The following is a 23,906-nucleotide window of genomic DNA, read 5'->3' as shown; positions in this document are numbered from 1 at the left end:
TTCTGGGTCTCCCCGAAGGAATGGAGGGAGCTGACGTTGGGGCTTATGTGAGCACGATGCTCCATTCGCTAATGGGAGCTGAGGCCCCCTCGGGCCCCCTGGAGGTGGAAGGGGCTCACCGGGTCCTTGTGAGAAGACCAAAGGCTGGAGAACCACCAAGGGCGATAGTGGTGAGATTTCACCGCTTCACTGACAGAGAGGCTGTCTTGAGCTGGGCCAAGAAGGTACGGAGGAGCAGGTGGGAGAATGCGGTGATACGAGTGTATGAGGACTGGAGCGCGGAGGTGGCGAGAAGGAGGGCAAGCTTTAATCGGGCCAAGGCGGTGCTTCACAGGAAGAAAATAAAATTTGGATGCTGCAGCCGGCGCGATTGTGGGTCACGCACCAGGGCAAGCACTACTACTTTGAAACGTCGGATGAGGCATGGACCTTCATCCAAGAAGAGAAACTGGACCAGAACTGAGGGACTGATGTTGGGGGAGGGGACAACGAGGTTGATGTACAGAAATGTAAATTGGGGAATGGGAGGTTCATAGCATTGAGACGATAGACGGGGATTTTTTCTCCTCTTGATGGGGGGGACACTGAGAAATGTGGGCGCCGGTGGAAAAAGGGACTGAGAGGGGGGATGGGGAATGGGGGAGCTGCGCCATGGGGGCGGGGCCGATCCAGGAAAGCGCGGGGTTTTTCCCGCGCTAGGGAGATGATGGCGGGAAGATAGGCACAGGAAGGAAGAGAGTTCCACGCACAGGGGGGTCAAGGAGAGAACGGGGGAAGCCGGGGTCAGTTAGAGTTAGCTGACTTTCGGAAGCATCATGGGGGGAGTAACCATGCTAGATGGGGATCTAGCGGGGGGGGGGGTCAACTGGGTTGCTGCTGCTGGGAGCGAGTGAGTGCTGGCAAGACAAGAGGTGGTCGGGACTGGAGGGTGCCGCCTGGGGGACGGGTGGGTGCGCAGGACCCGGACGGGGGGCTGGCCTAGAACAGGGGATGGCTAGTCGGCAGGGGGGGGGGGGGGCGCGCGAGTGCCCCCCAATCCGGCTGATCACGTGGAATGTGAGAGGCCTAAATGGGCCGATTAAGAGGGCCCGAGTGTTCGCGCACTTAAAAAGAATGTGATCATGCAGATGTGGTCATGCTTCAGGAGACGCATCTGAAGGTGGCGGATCAGGTTAGGTTAAGGAAAGGATGGGTGGGACAGGTGTTCCACTCAGGGTTGGATGCTAAAAATAGGGGGCTGGCGATATTGGTGGGAAAACGGGTGTCGTTCGAGGCTAGGAATATAGTGGTGGACAACGGGGGTAGATATGTGATGGTGAGTGGTAGATTGCAGGGAAAGGAGGTCGTGCTGGTAAATGTATATGCCCCGAACGGGGATGACGCGGGATTTATGAAGCGGATGCTGGGACGTATCCCGGACCTGGAGGTGGGAAGCCTGGTAATGGGGGGGGGATTTCAATACTGTGCTGGATCCAGGGCTAGATCGGTCTAGATCCAGGACCGGAAGAAGGCCGGCAGCGGCCAAGGTGCTTAGGGGGTTCATGGAGCAAATGGGGGGAGTGGATCCGTGGAGATTTGCTAGGCCGTTGGCCAAAGAGTTCTCCTTTTTCTCCCATGTCCACAAGGTATACTCCCGAATAGATTTCTTCGTTTTGAGCAGGGCACTGATCTCGAAGGTGGCAGGAACGGAGTATTCGGCCATAGCCATTTCAGACCATGCCCCGCACTGGGTGGATCTGGAATTAGGAGAGGAGAGGGAGCAGCGCCCACTCTGGCGACTGGATGTGGGATTATTGGCGGATGTGGGGGTCTGTGGAAGGGTGCGAGGATGTATTGAGAGGTACCTGGAGGCCAATGATGATGGTGAGATCCAGGTGGGGATAGTATGGGAAGCGCTGAAGGCGGTGGTTAGGGGAGAGTTGATCTCCATTAGGGCTTACAAGGAGAAAAAAGAGGGCAAAGAAAGGGAGAGATTTTGAGGGTGGGTAAAAGATATGCGGAGGCCCCGGATGAAGGACTATATAGAGAGAGGCGAAGACTTCAGACGGAGTTTGACCTGCTGACCACAGGAAAGGCAGAGGCACAGTGGAGGAGGGCACAGAGGATGAGATACGAATATGGGGAAAAGACGAGCCGGCTGCTGGCCCACCAACTTCGGAAGAGGATAGCGGCGAGGGAAATTGGGGGAGTCAGGGATGAAACAGGAACTACGGAGCGGAGAGCAGGGAAGGTAAATGAGGTGTTTAAGACCTTTTATGAGAGGCTATATAGGTTCCAACCCCTGGAGGGAAAAGAGGGAATGCAACAGTTTCTGGACCAACTAAGGTTCCCAAGGGTGGAGGAGCAGGAGGTGGCAGGCCTGGGGGCGCCAATTGAGGCGGATGAGGTGACTAAAGGGCTGGGGAACATGCAGGCAGGGAAGGCCCCGGGACCAGACGGGTTCCCGGTGGAATTTTACAGGAAATATGTGGACTTGTTGGCCCCGCTGCTGGCGAGAACCTTTAACAAGGCCAGAGAAGGGGGGACTCTACCCCCGACAATGTCGGAGGCGACGATATCACTAATCCTGAAGCGGGGCAAAGATCCGCTGCAATGCGGGTCATATAGGCCTATCTCACTCCTGAATGTAGACGCCAAGCTGCTGGCAAAAGTGCTGGCGATGAGGATCGCGGATTGTGTCCCGGGGGTGGTGCATGAAGACCAGACAGGGTTTGTAAAGGGGAGACAACTGAATGTCAACGTGCGACGGCTGTTGGGGGTGATAATGATACCCCCAGCGGAGGGGGAGGCAGAGATAGTGGTGGCGATGGATGCAGAGAAGGCATTCGATAGGGTAGAGTGGGAGTATCTATGGGAGGTGTTGAGGAGGTTTGGGTTCGGGGAGGGGTTTGTCAGTTGGGTCATACTCCTATATGGGGCCCCAGTGGCAAGTGTAGTCACAAATCGGCAAAGATCGGAGTATTTTCGGTTACATAGGGGAACAAGGCAGGGGTGCCCCCTGTCCCCATTACTGTTCGCATTGGCAATTGAACCACTGGCCATAGCGTTGAGAGACTCTAAGAAATGGAGGGGGTTGGTTAGAGGGGGAGAGGAACATCGAGTGTCACTCTACGCAGATGACCTACTGCTATATGTGGCGGATCCTGTAGAGGGGATGACAGAGGTTATGCAGATATCGAGGGAGTTTGGAGATTTTTCGGGATATAGGCTAAATATGGGGAAGAATGAGCTTTTCGTAATACACCCTGGGGATCAGGGAAGAGCAATAGACGCCCTGCCGTTAAGGAGAGTGGAAAGGAGCTTCCGATATTTGGGGATTCAGGTAGCTAGGAGCTGGGGAACTCTACACAAACTCAATCTGACGCGGCTGGTGGAGCAGATGGAGGAGGATTTCAAGAGGTGGGATATGCTGCCGCTCTCACTGGCGGGCAGAGTGCAGGCGGTAAAGATGATGGTGCTCCCAAGGTTTCTTTTTGTGTTTCAATGTCTCCCCATTCTGATCACTAAGGCCTTTTTCCAAGAAAATAGACAGGAGCGTTAGGAGTTTCGTGTGGGCAGGGAAGACCCCGAGGGTAAGGAGGGGGTTCCTGCAGCGCAGCAGGGACAGAGTGGGACTGGCGTTGCCGAATCTGAACGACTACTACTGGGCCGCCAATGTGGCGATGGTTTGTAAGTGGATGAGGGAGGGAGAGGGGGCGGCGTGGAAGAGGCTGGAGATGGCGTCCTGTAAGGGAACGAGCCTAAAGGCGCTGGTGACGGCGCCGCTGCCACTCTCCCCGAAAAGGTATACCCATTTTCCCAGTGGTGGTGGCAACCTTAAGGATCTGGGGGCAATGGAGGCGACACAGGGGGGTGACGGGTGCCTCGGTGTGGTCCCCGATCAGGAACAACTATAGGTTTGTCCCAGGAAGGATGGATGGAGGGTTCCAGAGCTGGCATCGGGCAGGAATTAGGAGATTGAGAGATTTGTTTTTTGACGGGACGTTCGCGAGCCTGGGAGCGCTGGAGGAAAAGTATGAGTTGCCCCCGGGGAATATCTTTAGATACATGCAAGTGAGGGCGTTTACGAGGCAACAGGTGAGGGAATTTCCGCTGCTCCCGACACAGGGGATCCAGGATAGAGTGATTTCCGGGGTATGGGTCGGGGAGGGCAAAGTGTCCGAAATATATCAGGAGACGAGAGACGAGGGGGAGGCTGGTAGAGGAGCTGAAGGGAAAATGGGAAGATGAGCTGGGGGAGGAGATTGAGGAGGGGCTGTGGGCTGATGCCCTAAGTAGGGTAAATTCCTCGTCCTCGTGTGCCAGGCTTAGCCTGATACAATTCAAGTTTCTATACAGAGCACATATGATGGGAGCAAGAATGAGCAGATTCTTCGGAGTGGAGGACAGGTGCGGGAGGTGCTTGGGAAGCCCGGCGAACCACACACATATGTTCTGATCGTGTCCGGCACTGGATGAGTACTGGAGGGGCGTGGCAAAGGTGATCTCAAAGGTGGTGAAGGTCCGGGTCAAGCCAGGCTGGGGGTTAGCTATATTTGGGGTAGCGGAAGAAGATATTCTGGCCTTTGCGTCCCTGATAGCCCGGCGAAGGATCCTACTTATGTGGAAGGAAGCGAAACCCCCCGGCGTGGAGGCCTGGATAAACGATATGGCAGGGTTCATAAAACTGGAACGAATGAAATTTGCACTGAAAGGATCGGCTCAGGGGTTCTCCAGGCGGTGGCAACCGTTCCTTGACTATCTCGCGGAACGTTAAGGGAAAATAGATCGTCAGCAGCAGTAGCCCAGTAAAAAACTTTTTTTTGTTGTTGTTGTCACTTTGTTAGTTCACTATTTTATTTAAATAATGTTATTTATCAGCTAGTCTGTTATTTTTATGTTGATTTGTAAAGTGGAAAAATTGTGTTTGAAAACTTTAATAAAATATATATTTTTAAAAAAGACCCATTTGCATTCATTGACAACCCCCCTGCCGGCATGCGGTCATGGACCTCGTCCCCTCCGCCGCCAGTGGGGGTCGGAGCATCGTGATCGGGTCAGTGCCTGGCATCGATCCCAATTATGGCCCTCAACGCCCCTATTCTCCGTCCCACCAGGGAACGCAATCGTAGCATCCCGGCACGGAGAATCCGCCCAGCAGGTCTGTGGGGAGGGAAACAGAGCTAATGTCTCGAGTCTGAATTGCTCTTCTACTACACTAGTAATCCAGAGGCCCAGGGTAATGTTCTGGGCACCGGAGTTCGGTACCCACCACAAAAATCTGGAATTAAAAGTCTAATGATGACCATGAAACCAATGCCGATTGTCGAAAAATCTGGTTCACTAATGTCCTCTTGGGAAGGGAATCTGCTGCCCTTACCTGGTCTGGCCTGCATGTGACTCTTAAAAGGCCCCTCTGAAAGACACTCAGTTCAAGGGTAATTAGGGATGGGCAATAAATAAATGTTGGCCCACACCCCGTGAAAGAACAGAGAGAAAAAAAATCAGCCGCATCTGTGGAGAGAAAAAAATGGAGTTAATGCCCCAATGTTAATGTTAATGGCCCAATATGGCTTCTTCGGAGGCTTCAACGCCAATTTCAAAACAAACTAGCTGTCAGGTTGCTTTGAGAAGTCTGGGCGGTCATGAAGTGATAGGGTATCAATGTTAGGGTTGCCAACTATGATTAAACATTTTCCTGGAGATTTCATCACATGACCCAACCCACCCGCCAGCCATTAGTCAGTCAACAGATTGCTGAGCCTTTGATCTTTAAGTAATCTCTGTCTACAGGAATAGTGCCAGATGACTGGAGGATAGCAAATGTTGTCCCCTTGTTCAAGAAGGGGAGTAGAGACAACCCCAGTAACTATAGACTAGTGAGCCTTACTTCTGTTCTGGGCAAAATCTTGGAAAGGTTTATAAAAGATAGGATGTATAATCATCTGGAAAGGAATAATTTGATTAGAGATAGTCAACACGATTTTGTGAAGGGTAGGTCGTGCCTCACAAACTTTACTGAGTTCTTTGAGAAGGTGACCAAACAGGTGGATGAGGGTAAAGCAGTTGATGTGGTGTATATGGATTTCAGTAAAGCGTTTGATAAGGTTCCCCACGGTAGGCTACTGCAGAAAATACGGAGGCATGGGATTCAGGGTGATCGAGCAGTTTGGATCAGAAATTGGCTAGCTGGAAGAAGAAAAAGGGTGGTGGTTGATGGGAAATGTTCAGACTGGAGTCCAGTTACTAGTGGTGTACCACAAGGATTTGTTTTGGGGCCACTGCTGTTTGTCATTTTTATAAATGACCTGGAGGAGGGCGTAGAAGGATGGGTGAGTAAATTTGCAGATGACACTAAAGTCGGTGGAGTTATGGACAGTGCGGAAGGATGTTACAAGTAACAGAGGGACATAGATAAGCTGCAGCGCTGGGCTGAGAGGTGGCAAATGGAGTTTAATGCAGAAAAGCGTGAGGTGATTCATTTTGGAAGGAATAACAGGAAGACAGAGTACTGGGTTAATGGTAAGATTCTTGGCAGTGTGGATGAGCAGAGAGATCTCGGTGTCCATGTACATAGATCTCTGAAAGTTGCCACCCAGGTTGAGAGGGTTGTTAAGAAGGCATACGGTGTGTTAGCTTTTATTGGTAGAGGGATTGAGTTTCGGAGCCATGAGGTCATGTTGCAGCTGTACAAAACTCTGGTGCGGCCGCATTTGGAGTATTGCGTGCAATTCTGGTTGCCGCATTATAGGCAGGATGTGGAAGCATTGGAAAGGGTGCAGAGGAGATTTACCAGAATGTTGCCTGGTATGGAGGGAAGATCTTATGAGGAAAGACTGAGGGACTTGAGGCTGTTTTCATCAGAGAGAAGAAGGTTAAGAGGTGACTTAATTGAGGCATAAAAGATGATCAGAGGATTGGATAGGGTGGACAGTGAGAGCCTTTTTCCTCGGATGGTGATGTCTAGCACGAGGAGACATAGCTTTAAATTGAGGGGAGATAGATATAGGACAGATGTCAGAGGTAGGTTCTTTACTCAGAGAGTAGTAAGGGTGTGGAATGCCCTGCCTGCAACAGCAGTGGACTCGCCAACACTAAGGGCATGCAAATGGTCATTGGATAGACATATGGACGATAAGGGAATAGTGTAGATGGGCTTCAGAGTGGTTTCACAGGTCGGCGCAACAGCGAGGGCCGAAGGGCCTGTACTGCACTGTAATGTTCTATGTTCTAACATGTCCATCCAAGTGACGCACGGCCTTCCCATGCCAACTGGAAACTAAGAAGACCCATTACTCAATTGGGCGATGCTTGGCTGTCGTATCGATCTTCAATTTCTGGAGACTCCAGGCCAATTCTGGAGGGTTGGCAACCCTGGCCCCCATTGAAGGAAAGACTTGCATTGGTGCCACATCCCTTCGCGAGCACCGGATGTCTCTAGGCAACTTGACAGCTAATTCTTGAAAGGGTTCTGTAATATCGGGAATGTAACAGCCAATTTGAGCACAAGAGGCAATTGATGGGGTTCCCAAATGTTAATGTTTGAAAAATAGGGCTTCTGCTGTATAAAAACAATTAATGTTTCGTGAGCACATTAAATAGTGGGTCATCCTCCTGATTTCACCATGATGATGGCAGGCGATGGCAGAACCGACGTACGAGGAGAGATTGAGTCAGGTTTGTATTCGCTGGAGTTCGGAAGATTGAGGAGGGGAATCTCATAGAAGCCTATTAAATTCCAACAGGAATAGACAGGGCAGATCATAGAATTTACAGTGCAGAAGGAGGCCACTCGGCCCATCAAGTCTGCACCAGCTCTTGGAACGAGCACCCCACTTAAGGCCACACCTCCACCCTATCCCCGTAACCCAGTAACCCCACCTAAACTAAGGGACAATTTAGCATGGCCAATCCACCTAACCTGCACATCTTTGGACTGTGGGAGGAAACCGGAGCACCCGGAGGAAACCCACGCAGACACGGGGGAGAACTGCAGACTCCACACAGACAGTGACCCAAGCCGGGAATCGAACCCAAGACCCTGGAGCTGTGCTACCGTGGAGATGGAGGAAGGATGTTCCTGATGGTGGGGTGTGTCCAGAACCAGGGATCACAGTCTGAGGATACAGGGTAGACCATTTAGGACAGAGATGAGGAGAAATTCCATCATCCGGAGAATGGTCGACCTGTGGAATTTGCTACCGCAGGAAGTAGTTGAGGTCGAAACATTGCGGCGGGATTCTCTGTCCCGCCAGCCGTGTTTTCCTGCGCGGTGCGCCTCCGCCGACAGCAGGAGTCTCCGTTCCCGCAGCCAGCCACGGAGTTTCCCATAGTGGCCACCCCACAGGATGCCCGCAGGCGTGGGTGCGCTGCCAGCAGAACGAAGGACCCTGTCTGTTCTCAAGAGTTAGATGCAGCACTTGGGGTGAAGGGGGGATCAAAGGAAATGCAGGAGGAAGACGGGATCAGGTGACTGAGTTGGATGATCAGCCATGATCATATTGAATGGCGGAGGGGGCTCGAAGGGCCGAATGGCCTCCCCTGCTCCTATTTTCTATGTTTATTTGTAGGTTGCCGAAACAACTTTGCAGAATGGTTCCAAGTTAATTAATGTCGGGATGGGTGCCAATACCTGTAACTTTTACATGTAGCATTCCAATTTGCAGTTAATGAGCCTTAATCAAGAATGAATTTGTCACTTGGTACTGCTTTGTGATTTAGGATATTTGGGTTCTCCTGTCTGTGGCCTGACAGTGCTTTTCCTCCAAATTATTTTCGCTGCAGCATTCCTGGGGTACCGTTTTGTGTGTGCCTCTCTCTCTCTGCGTGATTTACAACAGTCCCGTAACACGTGCTATGGGCGAGGTGTTTTCAGAACCCTAAAATGTATCATGGCGTTCAACCAACCTCTCCCTTTAATGGATTGTTGCTTTTGAAGCACACGGCTTATTCCCCAGGTGTGATATTACAATTATGGACATGTGGTTTTTAACACAAAACAATGTTTATTCCATGAACTCAAATTCACCTATTAAATAAACTTTGGATCTGTTAACACCCCTTACTTCAAAGATAACCCCGAAAATAATACAACACTAAATAATCCCTCAAAATGTTCCTTCAAACATCCAAAAGGCTTCAAACCTTCAAAACAGTAACACACCAGGTCACAGAATATATATATTTTCTGTTTTATGGCAGAGATATATCAGCTTGGGGGACTTCAGCTCCAGCACCTTGCTTTTCTTCCTGCAGCTCTCTGGAAACACACAGACACACACAAGCTGCTTTCTCAAACCTGTCTTTCTCCTTTCAAGCAGCTCACAGCAAACCAGAACTTCTCAAGCTGCTGTCTCAAACTGGCTTTCTCCTTTTAAGCAGTTCACAGCAAAACAGCCAGGCACTTTTAAGCTGCTCTCAGCAAAACTGAAACCAAAGGCAGAAGTGAGCTCAGCTTCCCCCCCTGTGACATCACTTCAGTAATATGATCAACTCCATTCCTTAAAGGTACATTGCTTAAACATCCATTTCTTAAACGTGCTCTCACATGACACACGTAACTCTGGCCAATACTTGCCCCTCAATCAACATCACAAACCAAAGGTCTTGTGGCTTAGTGGGGAAGCTCTGGGATCAAGCCCTACTCCAGGACTCACTGTGCACGGGTTCGTGACACGGCATTCAAACAGATTGAAATTCAGCCCGCTAATCCTTCCAACGTTTCCCAAAAGTAAAATAAATTCTGCGCGAAGAACCGGAACAAATTCACAAATTATCTGCTTGTTATTTTATTCGATTCCGGGATCATAGAATCCCTACAGTGCAGAAGGAGATAATTCGGACCCTCGAGTCTGCACTGATCCTCTGAAAGAGCACCCAACCCACGCCCATGCCCCCTCCCATCCCAGTAACCCCACCTCACCTTTTGGACACTAAGGGACAATTCAGCACTGCCAATCCACCTAACCTGCACATCTTTGGACTGAGAGAGGAAACCGGAGCACCTGGAGGAAACCCTCGGAAACACGGGGAGAACGTGCAGACTCCAAAGTATAGGCAGGTTAGGTGGATTGGCCATGCTAAAATTGCCGCTTAGTGTCCAAAGATACGTAGGCTAGGTTGGGTTATGGGGATAGAGCAGGGGCAGTGGCCCTAGGTAGGGTGCTCTTTCAGAGGGTGGGTGCAGACATAAAGGGCCGAATGGCCTCCTTCTGCACTGAAAGGATTCTATGATACTTCAACTGGGAACGAGAGCTGGCCATTCTGCCCCTCCAGCCTGTTCCGCCAATCAGTTAGACCATGGCTAACCTGACCTATTATCTCCACAAGGGACAACACTAATCCTCTCTGGATATATATTTTTTTAAATCACACTTTTTAATGTCTCAATGTTATTTCTCCAGTCTGGCTCACAGCAATGTCCAGACAATAGAGGGAGCAGAAAGACAGCACGCATTTACAAGGACAACGGCCATTCCTAGTGGATAACATAGAACATAGAACGATACAGCGCAGTACAGGCCCTTCGGCCCACGATGTTGCACCGAAACAAAAGCCATCTAACCTACACTATGCCATTATCATCCATATGTTTATCCAATAAACTTTTAAATGCCCTCAATGTTGGCGAGTTCACTACTGTTGCAGGTAGGGCATTCCATGGCCTCACTACTCTGCGTAAAGAACCTACCTCTGATCTCTGTCCTATATCTATTACCCCTCAGTTTAAAGCTATGTCCCCTCGTGCCAGCCATTTCCATCCGCGGGAGAAGGCTCTCACTGTCCACCCTATCTAACCCCCTGATCATTTTGTATGCCTCTATTAAGTCTCCTCTTAACCTTCTTCTCTCCAACGAAAACAACCTCAAGTCCATCAGCCTTTCCTCATAAGATTTTCCCTCCATACCAGGCAACATCCTGGTAAATCTCCTCTGCACCCGCTCCAAATCCTCCACGTCCTTCCGATAATGCGGTGACCAGAACTGTACGCAATACTCCAAATGCGGCCGCACCAGAGTTTTGTACAGCTGCAACATGACCTCCCGACTCCGGAACTCAATCCCTCTACCAATAAAGGCCAACACTCCATAGGCCTTCTTCACAACCCTATCAACCTGGGTGGCAACTTTCAGGGATCTATGTACATGGACACCGAGATCTCTCTGCTCATCCACACTTCCAAGAACTTTACCATTCGCCAATTATTCCGCATTCCTGTTATTCCTTCCAAAGTGAATCACCTCACACTTCTCTACATTAAACTCCATTTGCCACCTCTCAGCCCAGCTCTGCAGCTTATCTATATCCCTCTGTAACCTGCTACATCCTTCCACACTGTCGACAACACCACCGACTTTAGTGTCGTCTGCAAATTTACTCACCCACCCCTCTGCGCCTTCCTCTAGGTGATTGATAAAAATGACAAACAGCAACGGCCCCAGAACAGATCCTTGTGGTACGCCACTTGTAACAGAACTCCATTCTGAACATTTCCCATCAACCACCACCATCTGTCTTCTTTCAGCTAGCCAATTTCTGATCCACATCTCTAAATCTCCCTCAATCATCAGCCTCCGTATTTTCTGCAATAGCCTACCGTGGGGAACCTTATCAAACGCTTTACTGAAATCCATATACACCACATCAACTGCTCTACCCTCGTCTACCTGTTCAGTCACCTTCTCAAAGAACTCGATAAGGTTTGTGAGGCATGACCTCCCCTTCACAAAGCCATGCTGACTATCCCTGATCATATTATTCCTATCTAGATGATTATAAATCTTGTCTCTTATAACTCCCTTCAAGACTTTACCCACTACAGACGTGAGGCTCACCGGTCTACAGTTGCCGGGGTTGTCTCTGCTCCCCTTTTTGAACAAAGGGACCACATTTGCTATCCTCCAGTCCTCTGGCACTATTCCTGTAGCCAATGATGACATAAAAATCAAAGTCAAAGGTCCAGCAATCTCTTCCCTGGCCTCCCAGAGAATCCTAGGATAAATCCCATCAGGCCCCGGGGACTTATCTATTTTCAGCCTGTCCAGAATTGCCAACACCTCTTCCCTACGTACCTCAATGCCATCTATTCTAATAGCCTGGGTCTCAGCATTCTCCTCCACAACATTATCTTTTTCCTGAGTGAATACTGACGAAAAATATTCATTTAGTATCTCTCCTATCTCTTCAGACTCCACACACAACTTCCCATCCCTGTCCTTGACTGGTCCTACTCTTTCCCTCGTCATTCGCTTATTCCTGACATACCTATAGAAAGCTTTTGGGTTTTCCTTGATCCTACCTGCCAAATACTTCTCATGTCCCCTCCTTGCTCGTCTTAGCTCTCTCTTTAGATCCTTCCTCGCTACCTGATAACTATCCATCGCCCCAACTGAAACTTCACACCTCATCTTCACATAGGCCTCCTTTTCCTCTTAACAAGAGATTCCACTTCTTTGGCAAACCACGGTTCCCTCGCTCTATGCCTTCCTCCCTGCCTGACCGGTACATACATATCAAGAACACGCAGTAGCTGATCCTTGAACAAGCTCCACTTATCCAGTGTGCCCAACACTTGCAGCCTACTTCTCCACCTTATCCCCCCCAAGTCACGTCTAATGGCATCATAATTGCCCTTCCCCCAACTATAACTCTTGCCCTGCGTTGTATACTTATCCCTTTCCATCATTAACGTAAACGTCACCGAATTGTGGTCACTGTCCCCAAAGTGCTCCCCTAACTCCAAATCCAACACCTGGCCTGGTTCATTACCCAAAACCAAATCCAACGTGGCCTCGCCTCTTGTTGGCCTGTCAACATATTGTGTCAGGAAACCCTCCTGCACACACTGTACAAAAAACGACCCATCTAATGTACTCGAACTATATCTTTTCCAGTCAATATTTGGAAAGTTAAAGTCTCCCATAACAACTACCCTGTTACTTTCGCTCTTATCCAGGATCATCCTCGCCATCCTTTCCTCTACATCCCTAGAACTATTTGGAGGCCTATAGAAAACTCCCAACAGGGTGACCTCTCCTTTCCTGTTTCTAACCTCAGCCCATACTACCTCGGAAGATGAGTCCCCATCTAGCATCCTCTCCGCCACCGTAATACTGCTCTTGACTAGCAGCGCCACACCTCCCCCTCTTTTGCCTCCTTCTCTGAGCTTACTAAAACACCTAAACCCCGGAACCTGCAACATCCATTCCTGTCCCTGCTCTATCCATGTCTCCGAAATGGCCACAACATCGAAGTCCCAGGTACCAACCCATGCTGCCAGTTCCCCTACCTTATTTTGTATACTCCTGGCATTGAAGTAGACACACTTCAAACCACCTACCTGAACACTGGCCCCCTCCTGCGACGTCAAATCTGTGCTCCTGACCTTTATACTCTCATTCTCCCTTACCCTTTAACTACAATCCAGGTTCCCATGCCCCTGCTGCATTAGTTTAAACCCCCCCAAAGAGCACTAACAAATCTCCCCCCCAGGATATTTGTGCCCCTCAGGTTCAGATGTAGACCATCCTGTCTGTAGAGGTCCCACCTTCCCCAGAAAGAGCCCCAGTTATCCAGAAATCTGAATCCCTCCCGCCTGCACCATCCCTGTAACCACGTGTTTAATTGCTCTCTCTCCCTATTCCTCATCTCACTAGCACGTGGCACGGGCAACAACCCAGAGATAACAACTCTGTTTGTTCTAGTTCTGAGCTTCCATCCTAGCTCCCTGAAAGCCTGCCTGACATCCTTGTCCCCTTTCCTACCTATGTCGTTAGTGCCAATGTGGACCACGTGTTGGGGCTGCTCCCCCTCCCCCTTAAGGACCCGGAAAACACGATCCGAGACATCACGTACCCTTGCTCCTGGGAGGCAACATACCAAACGTGAATCTCTCACGCTCCCACAAAATCTCCTATCTGTGCCCCTGACTATCGAGTCCCCAATTACTAATGCTCTGCTCCTCTCCCCCCTTCCCTTCTGAGCAACAGGGACAGACTCCGTGCCAGAGGCCCGTACCCCATGGCTTACCCCTGGTATCCAAAGCGGTATACTTGTTTCTCAGGGGAACGACCGCAGGGGATCCCTGCACTGACTGCTTTTTCCCAGTCCCTCTTACAGTTACCCATCTATCTCCAATCTTTGGTGTAACTAATTCCCTAAAGCTGCTATCTAAGACCCCCTCTGCCTCCCGAATGATCCGAAGTTCTTCCATCTCCAGCTCCAGTTCCCTAACTCGGTCTTGGGAGGAGCTGGAGATGGCAGCACTTCCTGCAGGTAAAATCAGCAGGGACACTAACGGCATCCCTCACCTCAAACATCCTGCAGGAGGAACATTGCACTCCCTTCCCTGCCATCCCTCTAACTTTCTACCAAGGTCTGGCTAGCAACTAAATTAAATTATAAAAAAAAAAATAATAATAATACAATATGGTACTTACCTCACACCAATGGGTTTTATTATTAGGTTAGAGGAGGAGGGCGGGTGGGAGACACTACACGTTTCTGTGCCCTCCATTTTTGAACTTCGTTTTCCCAATCCATTGTCTTGACTCCTTCCCCTGAATGCTGTACATTCAACCAATGTTTATACTTTCCAGTGGCCTTCCCTGCTCTACTAATAACAGTTGCATCCTTTCATTGACTAGACCCTTCAGGCAAGTATGTCACTTTTGTACCAACTTTTGGCAGTTGCCCTTTCGGAGACATGGCCTGTTCTAATTCATCAGAAGTGTTGTGTTCCTCTACAGAAACCCTGTTTATATCAGTTAATTGGTCCTCATAGTTCTGTAACACATGCGTACCAGATGACTCTGGTTCCTCGTCATGTCTGTCTGGTCTGTCTAAGTTTGAAAATTTGTAATCTGTACCCATTATCCTTGATGAATGTACCCTAACAGTTTGATTACCATGTTGCAAAATAATTGTTTTGCCATCTATGCCTATGATCTTCATTAGAATTGTCTCTCTTATAGTATACCATGCCTCCTTGCTGAAAAACGGCATCTAATAGCCGTACGTTATGTCTTAAAGCTCTGCGAATTCTTTCAGAGACTTCTGCTTCCAAAAAAGCTTTTCTACTGCTATGTAATGCATTTAAATGTTCAGCAAAACCAGAGCTAATTGTAGTCCCCTCCCAAGCTGGAGGCTGGTCATCCAAAATGGACAGAATTTTAGGATTTCTACCAAACACTAATTGATAAGGACTATAGCCCCCAACCATCTACAATGAATTCTTTGCATGTACTGCCCATGCTAAAGCTGAATTTAGCCTGCAATTTGGTCGATTTGCCAAAATTTTCCAAAGCATGTCATCGATGACAGCATGATTTCTTTCCTGGACACCATTACTAAATGGGCTTTCTGCAGCCGTATTCATAACTCTGATATCATGTTTTCACACATATCCCAAACTCATCATTAGCAAATTCTCCCCCATTGTCCGTAAGTAATTTTGCCAGTGGACCCATTCCTGTCCCTATCCATTTTTCCACGATTTGATCCAGAATTACTCTTTTCTTTACTTCGTACAATCGTTGATTGACTAAATCTGGTTGCTAAATCTACAAAATGCAAAATAAATATATTATTTGCTTTATCCCAGATCTTAAGGTCCATGGCCACAATGTCATTAAAATCCCTGGCCAAAGATAGGGTTACTATCGGTCGTGCTGGTGTCCTTCTGTACTTCCTACAAACTTCACAGCAGTCACTAACCTGTTCTATCAGTTTGGTATAGTCGTCATCCCTTACCCCTGCATCCTTTAATACATTTTTCAGCCTCCGAGGAGACGGATGTGCAAATTGCCTATGCAGTTTTAATACCACAAGCTTTTTATCAGCTAAAGTCCCATTTTCAACTGCCATTAACACATCCTTAACCACTCTACTTGAAATATTATTTGTCAGTAATGGAATACAATAGTGTCCCGACTGTGTAAATTGTAAGTCCATCGTCTTTCCAAAAACTGTTGCCTTATCCTGTTCCATATCCAGTTTCATGTGTGCTTTCTTCATCGACGGTCTGCTCAGAAGCAAAGGTATCTCACTTGATACAACATCCGTGCTAATGAAATGATTCACTCCGGCAATATTTCAGCGACTTCAGAGTATTATCATCCCCAAACCTGAAACTTGTGGAACTTTCAAATTCCTTAACCTTGTTACGATTTTCAGCATTCAAAGAGTCCAGGTAACATTTTAACCAGTCAATTCCACACACAGTAGATGTGCAGCCACTGTCCAATACAGCACAGTTGAAGGATTCTGCAACCAACACCCTCATTACCGGCGTAAAACTGCTTGTCAATAGGACAATGCCTTCTTTCTGGTCACTGTCTTTTTCCTCTTCTGACTCTTCCGTGTCATGTGTCGCTTCAAACACTCTATCATAACGAGTTGGACAGTTGAAAGCATAATGGTATTGAGAGTCACATCGAAAACATCGATTTATCATGCCCCGTGCATTTCTGGGGTTCATCTTCCTATTGTAGGTTCTAACTGGGTTTCTGTCTTCAGAATTTCCTTGTCTCGGTCTCCGTCTATAGTCTTGAGCCCTGTTCATAGCCATACGATTTCGCCATCCTGTTAGTAGTGTATCTTCCATATTCTGCCTGATTGCAGGCTGACCTATTTGGATCATCAGAGCCATCGGAATCGAATGTTTCCCCAGAAACGTTTGTAAAGCTTTTGTCATCTGTTCTGAGTCTAACTCTTCCAATTCCAGCTCAGAAAGCACTTTGTTTCGGATTTTACTGCCATATGGTAGAGAAAGAGCCAATGCCATACCTTGTTTTCTCTTTCCCAAAGCAGTTACCTTAGTCCACATAACTACTGCACTTCTCCATTGGTCGTACGATTCCCTTTCAGAAAATAAGGGAGGATAGTCACATCCAGCCATCTTTATCCTCGGTTCAGCCATATATCCCTTTTTTTTTTTACTTTTCTCACTTAGTCCTTGGCTTGACCTAGAAAAGTTGTATCTTTCAACCCTTCACATTTACACAGCAACCATCCTCTGCTACCAATTGTGAGACGTTTTAGTTGCTATGATATGAAGAGTCTAAAGTTTTGTTCCTTTTTCACAAACACACATTTATTTCCTTCCAACAGCCTTTGCACAAAACTCTCACTATACATCACCTGACAGAGGCCACCTGAAGCCCTTTTACATATCAGTGTCAATTAATGGATACTTAACATAAATGAGACAACTAATTGCAATGTCTCTTAACCCATTACTTAACATCCCATCCATTGACTCTATTTATAATTCCCGCTGCCTCAGAAAGGCAGCCAGCATAATTAAGGACCCCACGCACCCCGGACATGCTCTCTTCCACCTTCTTCCGTCAGGAAAAAGATACCAAAGTTTGAGGTCACGTACCAACCGACTCAAGAACAGCCTCTTCCCTGCTGCCATCAGACTTTTGAACGGACCTACCTCGTAGTAAGTTGATCTTTTCTCTACACCTTGCTATAACTGTAACATTATACTCTGCAGTCTCTCCTTCCTTCCCTATGTACGGTATGTGTTGTCTGTACAGCATGCAAGAAACGATACTTTTCACTGTGTACTAATACATGTGACAATAATAAATCAAATCGAATCAAAAATCAAATCAAACCCTCTGTTCTCGTGAGGAAATTTACTGCTTGTTGTTCGCTTTATCTCAATACTGTGTTGAGCAGGCAATGCAAACCAGTAGACCTCTACGAGACTGGAGTGAACCATCGAAGGGGCCCTTTCACAAGGCATTGCTTGTTGCGGAACAAGATGACCCATGAACCACATTCACCATGGCGGTATCCCACATCACTAATGCAATGAACAGTTTCAGCACAATTTAGTTCATATCGTAGGGTGGCATGGTGGTTAGCACTGCTGCCTCCCAGCGCCACTGACCCAGGTTCAATTCCCACCTCGGGGAACTGCCTGTGTAAAGTTTGCACGTCCTCCCCGTGTCTGCGTGGGTTTCCCCCGGGTGTTCCGGTGGGTTTCCTCCCACAGTCCAAAGCTGTGCGGGTTAGGTGGATTAGACATGACAAATTGCCGCATAGTGTCCAAAGATGTGCATCTTAACTGGGGTTACGGCGATAGGGGTGGGAGAGTGGGCCTAGGTAAGGTGCTCTTTCGGATAGTAGGTGCAGACTCGATGGGCCAAATGACCTTCCATTCTGCAAATATAAGTTGACGGAAAACGTGAGAATCTAAAAATTCCAATTAAAGACTCTAGAAATCTGACATCACTGCTGTGGAAGAATGTTTAAGGATTTATTTAAAGCGTTATGCAAGGAAAATGGTGCAGGTTTTTAAAAAAAACTTTGATTTAATAAGGTGACGACTTCAATGTGAACTGGTTGAAATCCTCAAGATTAGGAAAGATTTAATCCAGGCAATTTGCTTATTTTTCCTAACATTCATTCTTGGGATGGGAACCTTGCTGCAAGGTGAGTGGGCGGCACGGTGGTGCAGAGGCTAGCACTGCTGCCTCACGGCACCAAGGACCCGGGTTTGATCCCAGCCCCCTCATTGTCAGCGTGGAGTTTGCACGTTCTCCCCGTGTCTGCGTGGGTCTCACTCCCACAAGCCAAAAAGATGTGCAAGGGTAGGTGGATTGGCCGTGCCAAATTGCTCCTTAATTGTAAAAAGAAATTGGGTACTCTACATTTATAAAAATTTAAAAATCTATGGTGGGCAGGCCACTCCTGTAACGGGGGGGGGGGGGGGGTTTCAAAATCAGATTCTTTGTTGCTGGTCATCACACACACAATGCTGGTGACCGCGAGTTATTCCAACAGAACAGGGAGCATGCGTGTAAGCAGACCGACTGATTTGTATGCCTCTTAAAATGGATACAATACGAGGACCTTAAGACTTGCGAGTTAATTGCTCCTTGAATAGTGGCCTGGTACACAGTGCTCAACATTACAACTCTATCCACGGAGCGAGGCAATCTCTTCAACTCCAGGCATCCTGCGGGTCTCTTCACAGTACGCATTTGCCTGACAACTACAATCATGTGGGCAAACACTGTTTTCAAATCCGTCGAGTGTTTGGCAACCAAAGGGCTATTATGCGGGTGTTTCGGTGCCCTGTGCTCTGGGATGTCTTCCAAAAGGATTTGGAGCTGTTTCACAGGAGACATTACGCAAGAGAATTCGTGAGACCAAATTCAGCAATGATCGGGCTGGTTAGAAGGCCCCACAGCCCTGCAAAGAGGGTAAACAACTGTGTTTCACGGGTCAATTTTACGTTCAGGGTCAGCATTGCAAATGCTTCGTCTTCGGCTCCGGGGAACAAACCAAACCTTCCACCTTTGCCGTGAGGAGGGGAGAGAGGATTACTGTAAAACTACTGTTACATCCGTTTTAATCTTCCATGAATTTGACTCATGATTGACCGCCTAATGGAGGAAACATCGCCAATCTTGGTGGCCCATAATGCATTCCTCCACAACAGAATACATCAATAAAGCTTCTTTGTTTGATCTCTTGTTTTTTCTATATTTACAGTGAAACAGAAGAAATAGGAGCAAGAACAGACCACTCGGCCCATCGAGTCTGCTATTCAATACAATCTTGGCTGATCTTGATCTTCAACTCCATTTCCCCGTCCATTCCCCTTATCTCTTAATTTCCTGAGAGACCAAATCCCTGTCTATCCCAGCTTTAAATATATACAACAAAGGAGCATCCACAATAAGTTCATAAGATGTAGGAGCAGAATGAGGCCATTTGGCCCATTGGATCTGCTCCACCATTCGATGATTTAAAAAAAAAATTTAGAGTACCCAATTCAGTTTTTCCAATTAAGGGGCGATTTAGCGTGGCCAATCGACCTAGCCTGCACATCTTTGGATTGTGGGGGCGAATCCCACGCAAGCACGGGGAGAATGTGCAAACTCCACACGGACAGTGACCCAGAGCCGGGATCGAACCTGGGACCTTGGCACCGTGAGGCTGCAGGGCCAACCCACTGCACCACCGTGCTGCCCTCCGCCATTCGATCATGGCCGATCTCATCTTGGCCTTAACTCCACTGTCCTGCCCGTACTCCGTAACCCTTCAACCCATTACCAATTAAAAATCTGCCTAACTCCTCCTTAAATTACTCACTGTCCCAGCAGCCACCGCACTCGGGGAGAGCAAATTCCACAGATTCACATCCCTTTGGGAGAAGTAGAATCTCCTCAACTTGGTTTTAAATTTACTACCTCTTATTCTAAGTCTATGACCTCTCGTTCTAGATTGTCCCCCAAGGGGAAGCATCCGCTCCACGTCTACTTTATCCATACTTTTATCATCTTCTATACCTCAATTAGATCTCCCCTCATTCTTCTAAACTCTAGAGAGTATCGGTCTAAACTGTTCAATCTCTCCTCATACGACAAACCCCTCATCTCTGGAATCAACCTGGTGAACCTCCTCTGAACTGCCTCCAATGCCACTACATCTTTCCTCAAAATGTCCCCGCCAAAGCTCAAGAAAGCGGGGCGGGGTGGACTGTCGAGGCTCGTCAAGCCTGCTCCGCCATCCCAATACGATCGTGGCTGATCCTGGGCCCCCATTCCCTGAGACACCAAAACGTCCGCCCGTCTGGCCCAGCCATATTCGACAGGGAGCTTCCACGGCCCCATGGGGAACAGAATCTTAAAACATACTTCAATTGAAGTAGTCCTTCATCTGCGTTCCTGTGGTTTCCAAAGTCCAGCCGTCAATTTGAGCCTTGGGTATCAGGCAAACACTTCAGTGTAAAATTCTTGACCATGTTTTCAAATCCCTCCATGTTCGTTTTCTTTAAGAAGTTTAGAGTACCCTATTATTTTTTTTCCCCAATTAAGGGGCAATTTAGCGTGGCCAATCCACCTACCTTGCACATCTTTTTGGGTTGTGGGGGGCGAAACCCACGCAAACACGGGGAGAATGTGCAAACTCCACACCCCTCAGTGACCCGGGGCCGGGATCGTACCGGGGTCCTTGGCGCCGTCAGGCAACAGTGCCAACCACTGCGCCACCGTGCTGCTCCAAACATTCCTGATTTTAATCGCTCCACGACAGGCGGCCCAGCTTTCCGCTGCTCAGCCCCCAGGTTCTGAAATTCTCTCCCTCACCCTCGGCGACTCCCCACCTTTATCTCCTCCTTTTAGTTGCTCCTTCAAACCCAACCCGGTGAACCCGGACCCGGTTATCGGCCTATAATCAATCATCTGCGTTATGTAGCTCGGTGTCTGATTTTGCTGGATAGCTCTCCTGTGAAGCGTTTTGTGCTATTCTATTCTATTAATACAAAGAACAAGAACAAAGAAAATTACAGCACAGGAACAGGCCCTTCGGCCCTCCCAGCCTGCGCCGATCCAGATCCTTTATCTAAACCTGTCTTCTATTTTCCAAGGATCTACTTCCCTCTGTTCCCCCCCCTGCCCGTTCATATATCTGTCTAGATGCATCTTGAATGATGCTATCATGCCCGCCTCTACCACCTCCGCTGGCAAAGGGTTCCAGGCACCTACCACCCTCTCCGTAAAATACTTTCCACGCACATCTCCCTTAAACTTTCCCCCTATCACCTTGAAATCGTGACCCCTTGTAATTGACACCCGCACTCTTGGTAAAAGCTTGTTGCTATCCACCCTGTCCATACCTCTCATAAATTTGTAGACCTCAATCAGGTCCCCCCTCAACCTCCATCTTTCCAACGAAAACAATCCTAATCCACTCAACCTTTCTTCATAGCTAGCACCCTCCATACCAGGCAACATCCTGGTGAACCTCCTCTGCACCCTCTCTAAAGCACCCACATCCTTCTGGTAATGTGGCGATCTGAACTGCACGCAGTATTCCAAATGTGGCCTAACCAAAGTCCTATACAACTGTCACATGACCTGCCGACTCTTGTACTCAATACCCAGTCCGATGAAGGCAAGCATGCCGTATGCCTTCTTGACCACTCTATAGACCTGCATTGCCACCTTCAGGGTACAATGTACCTGAACTCCCAGATCTCTCTGTACATCAATTTTCCCCAGGACTCTTCCATTGACCGTATAGTCCGCTCTTGAATTAGATCTTCCAAAATGCATCACCTCGCATTTGCCTGGATTGAACTCCATCTGCCATTTCTCTGCCCAACTCTCCAATCTATCTATATTTTGCTGTATTCTCTGACAGTCCTCCTCGCTATCTGCAACTCCACCAATCTTAGTATCATCTGCAAACTTGCTAATCAGACCACCTATACCTTCGTCCAGATCATTTATGTATATCACAAACAACAGTGGTCCGAGCACTGATCCCTGTGGAACACCACTAGTCACTTTTCTCCATTTTGAGACACTCCCTTCCACCACTACTCTCTGTCTCCTGTTGCCCAGCCAGTTCTTTATCCACCTAGCTAGTACACCCTGAACCCCATACGACGTCACTTTTTCCATCAACCTGCCATGGGAAACTTTATCAAACGCATTAATGTTTCAAGTGCTTTAAAATATAGGTTCGGCAGGGCAGCACAGTGGCGCAGTGGGTTAGCCCTGCTGCCTCACGGCGCCGAGGTCCCAGGTTCGGTCCTGGCTCTGGGTCACTGTCCATGTGGAATTTGCACATTCTCCCCGTGTTTGCATGGGTTTCGCCCCCACAACCCAAAGATGTGCAGGGTAGGTGGATTGGCCACGCTAAATTGCCCCTTAATTGGAAAAAATGAATTGGGTACTCTAAATTTATATTAAAAAATAAAAAAAATGTAGGTTCGACGCTAATTTCGCTTTCAATGCCCTTTCATTCATCAAAAGGGCCTTGAATGGAAGCCCCGAGGCTGACCTTCCGCCAAGCCACTAGTCAGCCGCAAGCAGGACAAGCCACGGGTTACCGCAGGCACGTCCACAACATAACAGACCGCATTTCAGTGCCTCTTTTGTTTCTGTCAAAGGAAGGGAGTGGCCAGTTACAATCACGGAGTGGGAATGGTTAGCCTCAGGACCTTCTGCCAATACTCTCCACCTCGTATCATACGAATTAGGAGCAGAAGTAGGCCACTCGGCCCTTCAAGCCTGCTCCACCATTTGATAAGGTTGTGGCTCATCTGACTGTGGTCTCAACTCCACTTTCCTGTCTGCCCCCCCCCCTCATAACCCCCAACTCCTTTGTCCGTCAAAAATTGTCTAACTCTGACCCAGGCTCCACAAACTAACGACCCTCAGAGAGAATGGAATTCTCCTTCAGCTCTGTCATAAACAGGATACCTCCAATTGCTAAACTGCCTCTCCTGGTTCTAGTCTCTCCCACAAGTGGAAACATCTTCCCTGGTATCTACCCTAACAAAACCCCTCAGGATCCCAAACACAATGAACAAAGAGTAGGAATAAACAGGTCTTTTTCCGAATGACAGGCAGTGACTAGTGAGGTACCGCAGGGATCAGTGCTGGGACCCCAGCTATTCACAATATATATATTAATGATTTAGATGAAGGAACTAAATGTAATATCTCCACATTTGCAGACGACACAAAGCTGGGTGGGAGGGTGAGCTGTGAGGAGGATGCAGAGATGCTTCAGTGTGATTTGGACAAGTTGAGCGAGTGGGCAAATGCATGGCAGATGCAGCATAATGTGGATAAATGTGATGTTATCCCCTTGGTAGCAAAAACAGGAAGGCAGATTATCTGAATGGCTATAGATAGAGAGGGGTGAATGTGCAACAAGACCTGGGTGTCCTCGTACACCAGTCGCTGAAAGTAAGCATGCAGGTGCAGCAGGCCGTAAATAAGGCAAATGGTATGCTGGCTTTCATAGCAAGGGGAAACGAATACAGGAACAGGGATGTCATGCTGCAATTATACAAGGCCTGGAATATTGTGTGCAGTTTTGGGCTCCTTATCTGCGGAAGGATCTTCTTGCTCTAGAGGGAGCGCAGCGAAGGTTTACCAGACTGATTC

At 48.3% G+C, this 23,906-nt stretch overlaps 1 protein-coding gene across 12 annotated transcripts in view; it reads right to left on the bottom strand.

The window, feature by feature from the left end:
- The window catches only part of LOC140403303 (uncharacterized), a 215,796-nt gene that overhangs the window by 90,838 nt on the left and 101,052 nt on the right, over nt 1-23,906 (bottom strand). The gene's annotated exons all lie outside the window — the stretch shown is intronic.

Source organism: Scyliorhinus torazame, chromosome 27 (assembly GCF_047496885.1).
Source record: "Scyliorhinus torazame isolate Kashiwa2021f chromosome 27, sScyTor2.1, whole genome shotgun sequence".
Classification (NCBI taxonomy): Eukaryota; Metazoa; Chordata; class Chondrichthyes; order Carcharhiniformes; family Scyliorhinidae; genus Scyliorhinus; species Scyliorhinus torazame.
This window is presented reverse-complemented; position numbering and strand designations above follow the sequence as displayed.